At 36.9% G+C, this 13,944-nt stretch overlaps 1 long non-coding RNA gene across 5 annotated transcripts in view; it reads right to left on the bottom strand.

Moving 5' to 3' along the window:
• The window catches only part of LOC114486756 (uncharacterized), a 366,895-nt gene extending 356,820 nt beyond the window's left edge, over nt 1–10,075 (bottom strand). For 4 of the 5 annotated variants that reach the window (XR_008618106.1, XR_008618108.1, XR_008618105.1 and 1 more), the window contains exons 1-2: nt 5,285–5,328; nt 3,265–3,506 (exon numbers count right to left, since the gene is read on the bottom strand). This is a non-coding gene — a long non-coding RNA (uncharacterized lncRNA). Of the gene's footprint in view, nt 1–3,264; nt 3,507–5,284; nt 5,329–8,739; nt 8,935–10,047 lie in introns of those variants that run through there. The other variant, XR_008618109.1, reaches the window with a different exon arrangement.
• Between the last annotated feature and the right edge of the window lie 3,869 nt (nt 10,076–13,944).

Consider the following 13,944-nt stretch of genomic DNA (forward strand, 5'->3'; position numbering starts at 1 on the left):
AGTCCTGCAATCAAATCCCACTAGACTTCAAAGTCTGATTCTCTAGGAATTCCTCCTCCCATTGCAGGACCCCCAGGTTGGGAAGCCTGACGTGGGGCTCAGAACCTTCACTCCAGTGGGTGGACTTCTGTGGTATAAGTGTTCTCCAGTCTGTGAGTCACCCACCCACCAGTTATGGGATTTGATTTCATTGTGATTGTGCCCCTCCTACCGTCTCACTGTGGCTTCTCCTTTTTCTTTGGATGTGGGGTATCTTTTTTGGTAAGTTCCAGTGTCTTCCTGTCGATGACTGTCCAGTAGCTAGTTGTGATTCTGGTGTTCTCCCAAGACGTAGTGACAGCACGTCCTTCTACTCCACCATCTTGGTTCCTAATCTAAAAGTTCTAACTTTTAAATACATTCTGGGACTCATATCCACAGGACTCAATGTGAGCATCTGCCTTATCCACAAATATCCACAGGACTCAATGTGAGCATTTGTCTTAACCACAAAGGTGCTCCAAAACTGAGACAGGCTGAGACCTGGGACCTGGAAGCCTTTTACTGTAGTGCTTGCACCTGGACAAACGTCTCTTCGAGCAACAGAATACACAGAAACTATAAGGGACTAAAAAATACCTGCATGAATGCACAGCTGGGGCAAATTATGAACAGTAAGATAATAAGGACAACTTCTGAGGTGCTAGGAACAAAAGCAGGGTACTGTGCATGAACCCTGTACACAGCACCACCAAGCGGGTGGACAGACCACCTAAGCCACTCCTCCAGCCAACATACCAATATGCCCCTACCCTCACCCCTTTTAAGGAACCACCCTGCTCTCCTCTGGGAGCAGGGAGTGAGCAAGGGAAACTGTTACTTTTTTCACTCCATCCTACTGCAGCACAAGTCCCAATAAAGCCTTGCCTGAATTCCTTGCCTGGCTTCTTAACAATTTCTATTCATTAAGAGTCTAAGAACCTGGGTCAGTAACAAAACTAAGACCTTCATCATTAAGTTTCTCAAGTTTTACCATTTCACAGTTTACTTTTATAATCAACACGTAATGGAGCAGGTAAATAGATTACCAGCCTTTTCTATGCTGTCCCCAGTGCTGTTTGGGATCAGCTTATTGACCACTTCTTCAAGTCATTTGTCTGCCTTTTCAGGTCATGATTTCTATCATCTTTTTCTGGATTTGGCAGAACTCTTGGAGCTGAGCATAACTAGTTTCTGGATCGGGTTGTTAAAGTTTTTGACTAAAAGCCCACACAGAAGAGACAAACCAAGTAACCATGAGTAGTTTTGACAACAGAAGCTTCAAGTATGGGCTTCAATTTTTTTTCAATCTGGAATATTTTCTTTCAACAACAAAATTCATTTCATGGGAATTACACAAGCAGTGTTTTGCTCAGAACATTTTTATTAATAATTTTCAATTTTCTAAATGCAATTCCATTCTTCTGCAGATCATCAAGGCTCACTTCAAAAAAGCAATCCTTGAGGTCATCAGATACAGTTTTGCTTCCTGAGTCCTGTGACTAGTGTTTTTCCAATATTCTTTATGAATAACATAGCTGGCACTTCTCATCATACCAATCTTTCTGAGAAAATAAGTTTACCACTTCAGTCTTGGCTTCCTTTCTGCTGTCTTTCCATAAGATGCTTTTCTTTCCCAACTGCTACGGTGCCTCTCAAGAGACTCAAAGGGCAGCAAATGTATTTTAAAATTATTCCAGATACCCTACCTACCACAAAAACTGTATCCAAAGAAATAAAGTACGTTTGAAGAAAATAACATTTAAAGTCTTCCCCTGAAGTTGTGGCACTTAAGTTAAAATAGGATTTTTTTTCCTTTCTTAATCTCCCGTTAAAATGTTATCCTTCTCAAATTTGATTTATGTAGCTGCTGAATGAAGAAGCTCTTTTAAATAATTGCCAAGAGAACAAAATGGGAATCAAAGTGTCAAATTCCCTAACATTATTTTGTAGGTAGCCTTAAATACTTCTTTAATGCCTACGAGAAATCAAATATCGGTAATCTGTCTCTGTCCATTTCTCTCTTCCCAGATAGCTAATGACATGCATTATACTTCCCTGCCTGTGTATACCTTTCACTTCATGCAAAGCCTTTAATCCTTCTCTTTTTAGATAAAATGCCATAACCATAGTGTAGTAGGTTAAGATTGATTGACAAGTGCATATAATTATGGCTTCAATTGTGGAGTATGTTTTACAGTTGAAAAAAATGCACAACCTTGAAAATAAAGAAGTTGTGCCCTTTCTCTGGGATAAAAGGATCATATCAAATTGGTTCATTTCTTTGCTGGAATGAAATAAAAGATTTCCTGTAACAAAGAACACCACCCAAAAGGCTGCTGGAGGATGTCTTTCTTGACTAGATAATGCTTTTCCAATAAGGAAATCAAAAGAGATAAAAGTGGAATTTTAGGAGTTTTTCCCTTTTACTTCATTTCCCATTCATAGTTCATACATAGTTGGGAACAAAAAGAGACAATAGTAGAAAAATGTAATGTTCAAAAATTTAATTTACAAAATGTACAAAAGGATGAAGTTTGTGTATTAAAACTAAGGGTTATCTAATTTAAACAAGCTTCCCTTACTTTACTCCTCGCCTTAGATTCTAACAAAGCCCAAAATAAATTCATGTTACATTTCTTTAGTTATAGGATTCCATTTCAATCTGCTAAATACAAAAATATTTATAGATTTAGCATTTTGTGTTAAAACAGGATTGAATACTCCAATTGAAAACCTCAGATCTGAGCAGTCAGTGGGAAGAGAGAAACTTCACCCACGCAGTGGTGGGTATGGTCAGTCATTGTGTATAGATACGCAGGCATGTGTGGTATTTGCCCACCCAACTATTGAAGCATTATTTGAGCACCCACTAGAGGCAAGGCATCACAAGACTGCCCTTCAACTCTGCACTCAGCTAATAGAACCTCACTGTGTCTTCTTTTGCTGGGCTAAGCACCTCTGTTTCCCTGATAATATAATTTTAGATGATTCCCCATTTTGAAGCCCTGGATGTTGTCTGTGAAGAGCAGAATGCATCAGCCCCATAACCACTTTTATCCTGGATATCATTCCTTTACCCATAATGCCTCAAAACCCATGAAAATGTAATTTAGCCACATCCTGCCCTAAGAATTCTTTGAGGAACTGAGGTGCCTTCCATCTAATAAGGAAGGGGACATGTAGTAGAGGGAAGGGAATCATAGAAATATTTTGCAAACTCTAATATTTTATGGATAATCTTACCAAAATACTTAGCTGTCACTTCAGAAATCAGGAAACAGCATCCAGAAGCAATTGGTTGTTAATTAGAGAAGGTTAATTTGAGAGGAGCAGGAGGGTGGCCCAAAGTCCAAGATATGTGTCCTACGAGGTCAAGTCAAGACTTGGTAAAATCTCTCAGGAAGAGATAGAGGGCAACTGGAAGCAAGAGGGAAGTCACAGGAACGGCTAGAGCAACAGCAAGGAACGTTTGTAATAGAGACAGCCTAGGTCATGGGGAAGAAGAGAAAAGAAGTATTGAAAGACAAGAATAAAGAAACGCTAAATCTGACTGTAAGAAATATATTAGTTATAATAGCAATGGGAGGAAAGATGACATGGCACTAGCATTTTTTTGATTAGGTGCCAGTGGGTGATGATGAAGAATACAATGACTATTAGTACAGTTTGGCACTACTGCCTTGATTCAGGCTAATGAGTCAGTAGTTTACCCACTGTTACCTTTGCAACATTACTGCAATGTCAACATAGTGAAAAAGATAAATAATGGTTTAGTATTATTATGAAAAAAAACTTTGATCTCTCAAATCCCCTGGAAGGGTCTCTCCAGGGACCCCCAGGAGTCTGCAGACCTCACTTAGAGAAGTGCTGCATGTATTTTATTTTATGATCCATATGATAATCACCTTTTCAATCTTCATTCAAAGGTGAGGTGTGTCACCATCCCCTGACTATGGCCTGCCATAGGGTGAAAATGGTAAGGCAAAGGGCCTGGTGTTTTCCTCTTTCTAGCTTACTACTTATCCCATTGGATAACAGTTATATTGATACCTCCAGGGTTAGTATGCTGGCTTAGTGCTTTCTGAGCCTGTCACAAGTTTAAGGCTTTCATGGGTGACTTTAAGGATTCTTCGGAGACCCCACTTCCCATAGCCAGGGACCGTTCACCTAAAGTTCCTTTGACGAGTTGGATAAGTCTCTGTTCTTACAAGTCACATCTTCCTTCTGAAATATCTAAGATTCCAGCTAGCTTCAGCTTGTCTCTGTCCAGGAGGCTTATTCTAGAATTTGGTGACATTTCAGTCTGTTCCCTGTCCTAAGGGATTTGTCTTCATTTCTGAAAATTTCCTCAAATATTTGTATCCAACTGAAAGAGTTCTGAGTTACAACAGAATAATTGTTTAGTAAACCACTGTCCATAATACCAATCAATTACAAACTATCTGAAAACATCATTATTCTAAGCAAGAGATATTTTATTTAATCACTGTAAATAGTCTTAAAGCACCCTCAAATTAACCATGTTTATATGTATCCCTCTGACCTGGCCTACAACATTGTCAATTATTTTGACTATCTTTATAATCAATACAATTTACTATGACCAAATTAATGACAAGGTAATCAACACAGTTTTTTAGAATGACCAAAATAAAGTATTTAACCACTGTCAATATTTCATTATATTATAACAAAGCCTGTTTACATTTAGACATATAAAAAGTATACATTTTCACAAAATTGTATTTATAACTATACATATACATATATAAATATTATTCTGTATAATTACAGATTTTAGGATTGAAACCCTAAAGGTTTTAACTATTTTCATGAAGTTTTCTCAGAAAAATTATCTATATATTGAACTTGTATCAATATCTCAAATAAACATTTCAACAAGATATATAAGACAGTGATTATACACTTAAAGTGACTCAACCAATAAGGTATATTCACTGAAGTTTAGCAATAATGTAAGAGATCCTTATCTTTTATAATATTCCTAAACCTCAGTGAAGTGTTTTAAATAATTTTAATTAATATAAATAACTCTCTTAATAAATATTAATAAATAAATAAAATTAATTTAACTGCCTATTTAAGACTTAATTTAAAGTGCTGTTCTCGAAACTGTGTAGCCTGACCATACAAATGTTCTCAAAGCCAGAAATGATTTGTACTTTAAAATCCTTAGGGAAAAAACAGATAAAAAGAAAAATGGACCAACACATGCGTAGTAGTTAAACCATTATTTACTTACTAGGTTTAGTACACGAGAGGGATATCGTCAAAGCGTTCACTGCTGTGATAAAATTAAATCACGTCAGCATTTTTCACAACCAACAAAAGAAATATGTAATAAATAGAGAATTGTACTTCCTTTTAAAGAAAAAAAATCACTTTCTCAGCTCAATAGCCTACTGTAATCTGGTGATTAAATTCCAAGGATGAGTGATCTTGAGCTGCCATAAAAATACAAAGTGTATCCATATATTGGATTTTATTAATCTCCTGATTTTGACTGCCTTGGTTTCATTCTTGGAATAAACTAGAAAAGTCCATTTATGCTTACATTCTAAAGCATAATTACTATGATTAAAAAGTTGCAGTAACTTATGAGCTGTAAAACTAGTAAATTATATCCAGACTGTAAGTAGAACTAATTATAAGGCTGTTGCTTGATTAAGGTGTTTATACTAAAGAGTATTATAGGGATTAGTCCAAAGCTTTACATCCTGCAGCACAGAATTAATATGCAGGATTTAAACACTCAAATTAATTCAGGTGCAGCAAACAATTATATGAAATAGGAACACTCGACCGAGCTAATGACCATACCAGTCCACCAAGCTAATTTATAATCATGTACTTATTGACCTCTCTGCATGTTCACAAAAGGACTGTTCTCATGCTAATTTCTGCCTGCAAGCCACTGTCATAGCCTTGTGTCTAGTCATCATAGTGATTAGTGGAGACAGGAAGCACTAGTCCCTAATATTACTGCAAGCTTTGTCCTAATGAGACAACTCATCTTGCAAGAAGTTACCTGTAAATGATAAACTCTATATTATCTTCACCAACAAGAAGAATTTAGTAAGAACTTACTATGAACATTTCTAGTTTCTTCAGTGAACAGTCTAGCTGTGCTCTAAACCTGACCTCTGTGAGTTTATCAGCTAATTGGAATAAATATGTTGAAGGAGAGAGAGCCTAGGTCAAAATGATACCTAGTCCAACTTAGGGTTTAAGATTCCTATATCAGACAATTAAGCTAGTCAGAACACATCCCAGTGCAGGATTTGTTCTAAAATAAATAAATCAGTCCAGATCACCTGGGGTTTATTCATTCAAAATGCTCAGCAAACAATTATTAAGTTCTGCCTTGTGTATTATAGACAATTTTATTTATTTATTTTGCGGTACGCGGGCCTCTCACTGTTGTGGCCTCTCCCGTTGCAGAGCACAGGCTCCGGACGTGCAGGCTCAGCAGCCATGGCTCATGGGCCCAGCCGCTCCGCAGCATGTGGGATCTTCCCAGACCGGGGAACGGACCCCTGTCCCCTGCATCGGCAGGCGGACTCCCAACCACTGTGCCACCAGGGAAGCCCTAGACAATTTTTTAAAAAATGATAATGCAGTCATTTCTCTGAGGAGTTAAGGAACATGCACTTTAATAAGAAAGCAAGATACACCTTACTACTGTTTACTGATTTGAGTATTAGCATAAGAGAGGCACAAAGAAGTATATGAGTTCATACAGAGGAAAGCTGATACCACAGGTGATGCAGGTGTCCTACACAAAGCACTAGGTCAAGAGCCCAAAGACAGAGAGTCTTTGATGGAGAGTCTTGCTTGTCTTACTAGCTGTGTGGGTTTAGACGATTGCTTTAATGTACCTGTGCCTCACTGACAAAAATTTTTATTTTATACAAATCTAACAGAGTTGTTGAATTGAGATGAAAGCTAATATCCTGTGTACATATAAAGAATCATTCTTGCTGTCATTGGGTATCCCACCAAAGACAGGGCTGGTGAAGTGATCAGCCAAGGCAGACTACTTGTCTCATTTCCTAACGTTTCTTTCTTCTGTATTTATCTACTCATTCATTTATTCATTTATGGCTGCTTTGGCCAGAAAGTCTGCTATTCTGAGAGAAGGTAATGCAGCAAACAAGAGTGAAATATTTGTCTTTTCCCAAAGGAGAGTTTTTAATCACTAGACCCTCGTTCTTCTCAAGGAAGGGTAAAAAAGTGTTGCAAAAACTCAGAGGCTGTTTCTGATGAGTCATAAAAGTTCTGTGTAATAGGTCATATGAAAGTAGCAAAATGAGGATTTTGAGGATGTGTTCCTCAAGGGAGAGTTGGAGTATATCTGGAAATATATTGAGGGGAAGCAACGGAAACAAAGAAATATCAGTCCAGGGTTCAAATGCCTGGCCCTGAAAGTTGTCCTTTGGCCAGTCTGTGGCAGCTGAAATGCTGAGGCCCCTAGTAAAACCCAGGAGCACTGCAGGACCTAAAACTCGACTTCAACTTGCTGAGAGACAACTCCTCTCACAGGAGTGAGACCAGTGGTGCATTGACCACAACACAAACGGGCTTAAGCTTCAAGACCTCTTACCTGCCCAGGCCTCTCCAAGGGATAAGACACCTGGCTTTTTCCACTCTCCTCTCCCCTACACTTTCCTTTATGTTGGATGCCTTTGCAGTGGCTCTGACAGCATTGGAATCTGGCTAAGGGGAAGTTGAATAGAGATACATCTAATTTATCCCCAATTAAAATTAAGATTCCTCTTATAAACCTATAATCATACTTAATACATAATATATACTCAACAAACATATTGCTGAATGAATGAGTGCATTTGTAGTATGTCATTTTCACCACATCCTATAACTTTGCCCGGCAATACTTAACAGAGTAGACACAAAGCACATTTAGAAAAGAAGGGATTCAGTATTCTTCTCTTTAATGTTGGAATATCCTACCTTGAGAATTATTTCAGAAGATGTTAATAAATCCTACATTCCATGATAAGGAAGATTTGCATTTGTTAGTAGCAAATAAACGGCTTTTTATTTTAACTTTTCAGAGGTCACTAAAACTAAGAATAATTTAGCATCTATTCTAGTGAATAAAATTTGTCTGAGCAAACCCTACAACAAGTAGCCCAAGCCAGAGTCACTCCGGAATTGAGCTGGCCCTATATATATTACCTAATTTTAGAATAATAAGAAAACAAGAATTTGTGTTTTTTTATAAACCAAGAGTTTTTAATGAGCAAGAGAAAAGCATGGATTTGTTCTGACATTAAAAATAAGGAAGGCAGTTGTCATGATCGTAAACCACATGATTCTCAGAGCAGAAATGGAGTTTCCTGATTTTTAGGAATTCTAAAATTTGAAATGAAGTCTAGGGCATAGTGAGCTACTAAATAATTACTTGTTTTGAATAAAACTAATGATGACAATCAGCTGGAGAAGAGAAGATGCAATTTCAGGATCTGTTTGAGTGAAGGAAGAGCCTGAAATGAAAAATGTACTCTCAGGAGAATTTTATAGGGGGATGAGAGAAGCAGAACAGGGCAAGGAAAAAGGTAGGCAAAGCTGTGGTTTCAAGAGAACTCTATCCTTAGCTTATTTCCATGGGCAGCTTTGGAGTTTAAATTTTAGCACTGAGGCTGTCTCACCAGGGTCAAGGCGAGTGGTACTCACGTCTCACATAATTCAAGGGTTTTCCATGGTCTGTTCTTGGAGAAGAAGTCCTGAATAACCTCTCAACCATCTCAAAGTAGCCCTGTCAACCAAGGGCAATTGTGGAGGAGGGTGTGGATATATAAGTGGCCCCAGGAACAACTTCTACAAAAGTGCGTAAGATATGCTAGTCCTGGATCCTATCTTGGATGGCATCTTAGAAAAAGAAATAAAATTGGTGGACAAAGGGAGACAGAAAAAATTTACTGCATTTGTATAATAAGAAAGTTATAAAAAATAGACTGTGTTCAATCACATTTGCTAACTCAGAGGCATGTACTAGGCTACACAATTTATATAGATTGTTTCCCTTAACTCTCACAAAAATTTAATGAAAGAGATATCATGCCCATTTTACAGATGAAGAAATGGAGACTTATAAAAATCACTTATCTATTAAGTGGTAGATGTGAGAGTCAAATTCAAGCCTTGTCTGACTCCAAAATCCATCCCCTGAAACATTAAACCATTCTAACAGATTGTTCCATAAGCTTTTAATATTAGTATATCAATAAAATTCTGGTATGTTCCCTGAATTGATATAAAATATTTTCCTGCTAAATATAAATATATTTTTATGTTTAAAGGACATAGAGAGGGAACCTACTAAGAGCTCCAAGACTGAGTTTAAATTAATATTATGTCCACAGAAATCATAAAGTGTTTTCAGGATGTAACACTGTTAAACAACAGTTGTTCCCTGAAGAGGAGAACTATCAAACTAATAAGTGGAACAGTGCTTTCATCAAAATATGCACTGAAGAATTCTAGGGTCATTAAATATTCCTTGAAAAACAAATCATTAAATCAAATAAATTTGGGAAAACTGTATAAGTGAGCTACCTCTTTGAAGAATCACATAGCACATTAACATTATTAAATGTTTCAAGTAGTACTGAACCAAGAATTCCGTTTAGCTTTGTTAACCCAAACTTTCCAAATTGACCTACCCACAAAATTCTGTTTTGAAAATTTCTGAAATATTCACTAACATTTTACAAGATACTAGTATTCCCTAAACAGCTTTTTAGGGAACACTGGTATACTACATGTGAATGGCTCTAAAAGAATTGCAAGGAGGAAATTATAGTAAAATGTATATGGAGACTAGAGTCTGGAAGTGCTAGCTGGAAGAGCAAAAGGATTCAGCGATAATCATTTTCAATTCTAATGTGGACACTGAACAGAGGGAAAGACACTGAAAACAGGTGGACAACCCTACTGTATGCATATTGACATGTCCATAATTTAGGGAGAATCTGTGCTTACACATAGTGGCTGTGCATCCAATGTTCACTTAACAAGTGGTCCTACAGAGAAAATCAGGAAGAAAAAAGACATTTGAATTACAGAGACAGACCTTGGTAAACAAATTTACATATCATGACATAAAAAGATTAATCCCATGGGATTAATCCATTAATCCATTAATCCCATGGATTTTTGACAGGGTCAAAAAGCTTTTGAGTAAATCATAACTCTACCACTCACAGAAATGTGACATTCTCTCCATTGTGCTTCTTGTCATGCATGTAAAAAGAACTTGTTCTTATTCTACTCAGGGGATGTTTAGCAAATCATCTACATTAAAGTGATTTGAAAACAAGTAGATAGTTTTATAAATATTAGGTATCCTTATGTAAAGAAATGTTTTAAACAATTTTGGAGATAATTTGGAAGTGAAACTTTTTCTCCTAATGGAATTGCTTTTTTATGCTAATGAACATAGATGGGCAATCCTAAATGGACTACAAGATTCAGTTTTTATAAGCATTATGCCAGCTCAAATTATATGGTATTTTTTAAGTTAAAAGTATTTACCAATTAATTTAACTTATTTCCCCCTGTGAAATGGATTCTCTGAGCATTAGTGTCTCAGTTGATTGCTGTGTTTTGCTCCTAGCTGGCTAGGATGCTGCCTGTAAACAACTGTTTGATTTGGGCATACTTATCAAAAGATCAAACCTGTAGGTGAGATAAGCAAGGTTGGTTATATATCAAGCAGATACACATCTGTGTGAAAGTTAGTAAACTTGAAGGCGGAAGAGTAGGATAGTGCATTTGGATGTAGATAAAATAAGCAGCAAACTTCAGCAACATTCTTATGGGACTAGTCAAACATGTACCTGGACTTTAGAATATAAACAGTGACTACAGGTTATCTAGAGAGATAGGAAAAAAAAATGGTACAAATTCCAGAATATTTCCAGAAGAACAATTTGGTAATTACAGGGAACTTCGTCTATTTTTCAAAGCTGAACTCAAACGAGAAGTTGGTATGAAAAAATACCAATTTCTTTAGGTTAGGCACCTTACTTTTTTTTTTTTGTTTGCTTATATCAGACACTTCCCTAGTCAAAGATTTTAACTATGGAATCATCCTGACTGGTATGCGAGGGTACATAGTCACCAGAGTTGCATTTGAACTGACTTTCATAATCTTTGTCCAAGAGATTTAGAAATTATTGTGAAGGATTCATGAATTTATAGAAACTTGGTCAGTACAGAAGTTCAGAATTTATAATTAGGGACCTGCAAGCCAACATTCATCACACGTTGTATCCTAAGTAAAGGGATTAATTCAGATCCTGTGTGTTTTTTTCTTTTTTTTTAACATCTTTATTGGAGTATAATTGCTTTACAATGATGTGTTAGCTTCTGCTTTACAACAAAGTATATCAACTATACATATACATATATCCCCATATCTCCTCCCTCTTGCATCTCCCTCCCACCCTCCCTATCCCACCCCTCTAAGTGGTCACAAAGCACCGAGCTGATCTCCCTGTGCTATGCGGCTGCTTCCCGCTAGCTATCTATTTTACATTTGGTAGTATATATAAGTCCATGCCCCTCTCTCACTTCGTCCCAGCTTACCCTTCCCCCTCCCCGTGTCCTCAAGTCCATTCTCTACATCTGTTTCTTTATTCCTGTCCTGCCCTGAGGTTCTTCACAACATTTTTTTTTTTTTTAGATTCCATATATATGTGTTAGCGTATGATATTTGTTTTTCTCTTTCTGACTTAACTTCACTCTGTATGACAGACTCTAGGTCCATCCACCTCACTCCTTTCTATGGCTGAGTAATAGTCCATTGTATATATGTGCCACATCTTCTTTACCCATTCATCTGTCATTGGACACTTAGGTTGCTTCCATGTCCTGGCTATTGTAAACAGAGCTACAATGAACATTGTGGTACATGTGTGTTTTCTTAACAATTTTTGGATTATGTTGGTCATTGCTTTTGATAACTTTATTTTATACTTGTAAAATAGTGTATTACTGGAATGTCTACAATGTCTATTACATACTTAGTTTTTCTTTTTCCCTTCTGGTTATCTTGAATGATATTATGGGCATAAAACTTTTTTTATATTAATTTTATTATATCTTTCAAGAATGTGTATATATACACAACTGATAGGGTGTACATAACATAAACCCGTCAGAGCCAAAAATATTAAAAATGAAATGTACAGAGAGCAAAAATATTTAAATGTTGATAAAAATGAACAAAAAGAAAAGTATGATAGGGAAGGTTCAAGATGGCGGTGTAGGAAGATCCCAAACTCACCTCCACCTAAAGACACAACAAATCAACAACTACATATGGAATAATTCCTTCTGAAAGGAACATGAATACTGGATGATTAAAATCTCCACAACAAAAGGGAAAAGGTCAACATCAAGATAGGTAGGGAAAATAGAGATGATCTCTCTAAGCAAAAAACACACACTAGCCACAGGAATCCAAAATCAGGAAGGATCACAAAGGTAGTTATTTTTCCTGAAGCACAGGGCATTTGAGCTCCATATCAGGCACCTCACCCTCTAGATCCTTACACCATATATAAAAATAAACTCAAAATGGATTAAAGACCTAAATGTAAGATGAAACCATAAAACTCCTAGAAGAGAACATAGGCAGAATACTCTTTTATATAAATCATAGCAATGTTTTTTTTTTTTGGATCAGTCTCCTAAAGCAAAGGAAATGAAAGAAAAAATAAACAAACAGGATTTAATAAAAAATAAAAGGTTTTGCACAGTGAAGGAAATCATGGACAAAACCAAAAGACAACCTGCTGAATGGAAGAAAATATTTGCAAAAGATATGACCTATAAGGGGTTAACATCCAAAATATATAAACAGCTCATACAACTCAATATCAAAAAAAAAAAATACAATTAAAAAATGGGCATAAGACCTGGACAGACATTTCTCCAAAGAAGATACACAGATGGCCAATAAGCAAACCCAATTAAAAAACGGCAGAAGACCTGGACAGACATTTCTCCAAAGAAGATACACAGATGGCCAGCAGCATGAAAAGATGCTCAACATCACTAATCAGAGAAATGCAGATCAAAACCACAATGAGATATTACCTGACACCTGTCAAATGGCTATCATCAAAAAATTTAGGGCTTCCCTGGTGGCGCAGTGGTTTAGAGTCCGCCTGCCGATGCAGGGGACACAGGTTCGTGCCCCGGTCTGGGAAGATCCCACATGCTGTGGAGCGGCTAGTCCTGTGAGCCATGGCTGCTGAGCCTGCGCGTCCGGAGCCTGTGCTCCACAATGGGAGAGGCCACAACAGTGAGAGGCCCGCGTACCGCAAAAAAAATAAATAAATAAAATAAAATAAAAATTTTAAAATAACAAATGTTAGTGCAGATGTGCAGAAAAGGGAACCCTAGTACACTAGGGTTTGTAAACCCTAGCAATCCCTGGCGGGATTGTAAATTCGTGCAGCCACTTTGGAAAACGGTATGGAGGTGCCTTAAAAAACTCAAATAGAACTACCATATGATCCAGTAATTCCACTCCCAGGTATATATCTGAAAATGAAAACACTAATTTGAAGAGACATGAACCCCAATGTTCAGAGTAGCATTATTTACAATAAACCGAGATACGTAAGCAGAAACCTGAGTGCCCATCAACAAATGAATGGATAAAGAAGAGATGGTATATATATGGAATATTACTCAGCCATATAAAGAATGAAATTCTGCCATTGCAACAATGTGGATGGACCTAGAGAGTATTATACTTAGTGGAATAAGTCAGAGAAAGATAAATACTTTATCACTTATATGTGGAATCTAAAAAAATAAAACGAATATATAACAAAACAGAAACAGACTCACAGATATAGAGAA

The sequence above is a fragment of the Physeter macrocephalus genome, chromosome 8 (genome assembly GCF_002837175.3).
Source record: "Physeter macrocephalus isolate SW-GA chromosome 8, ASM283717v5, whole genome shotgun sequence".
Taxonomy (NCBI): Eukaryota; Metazoa; Chordata; class Mammalia; order Artiodactyla; family Physeteridae; genus Physeter; species Physeter macrocephalus.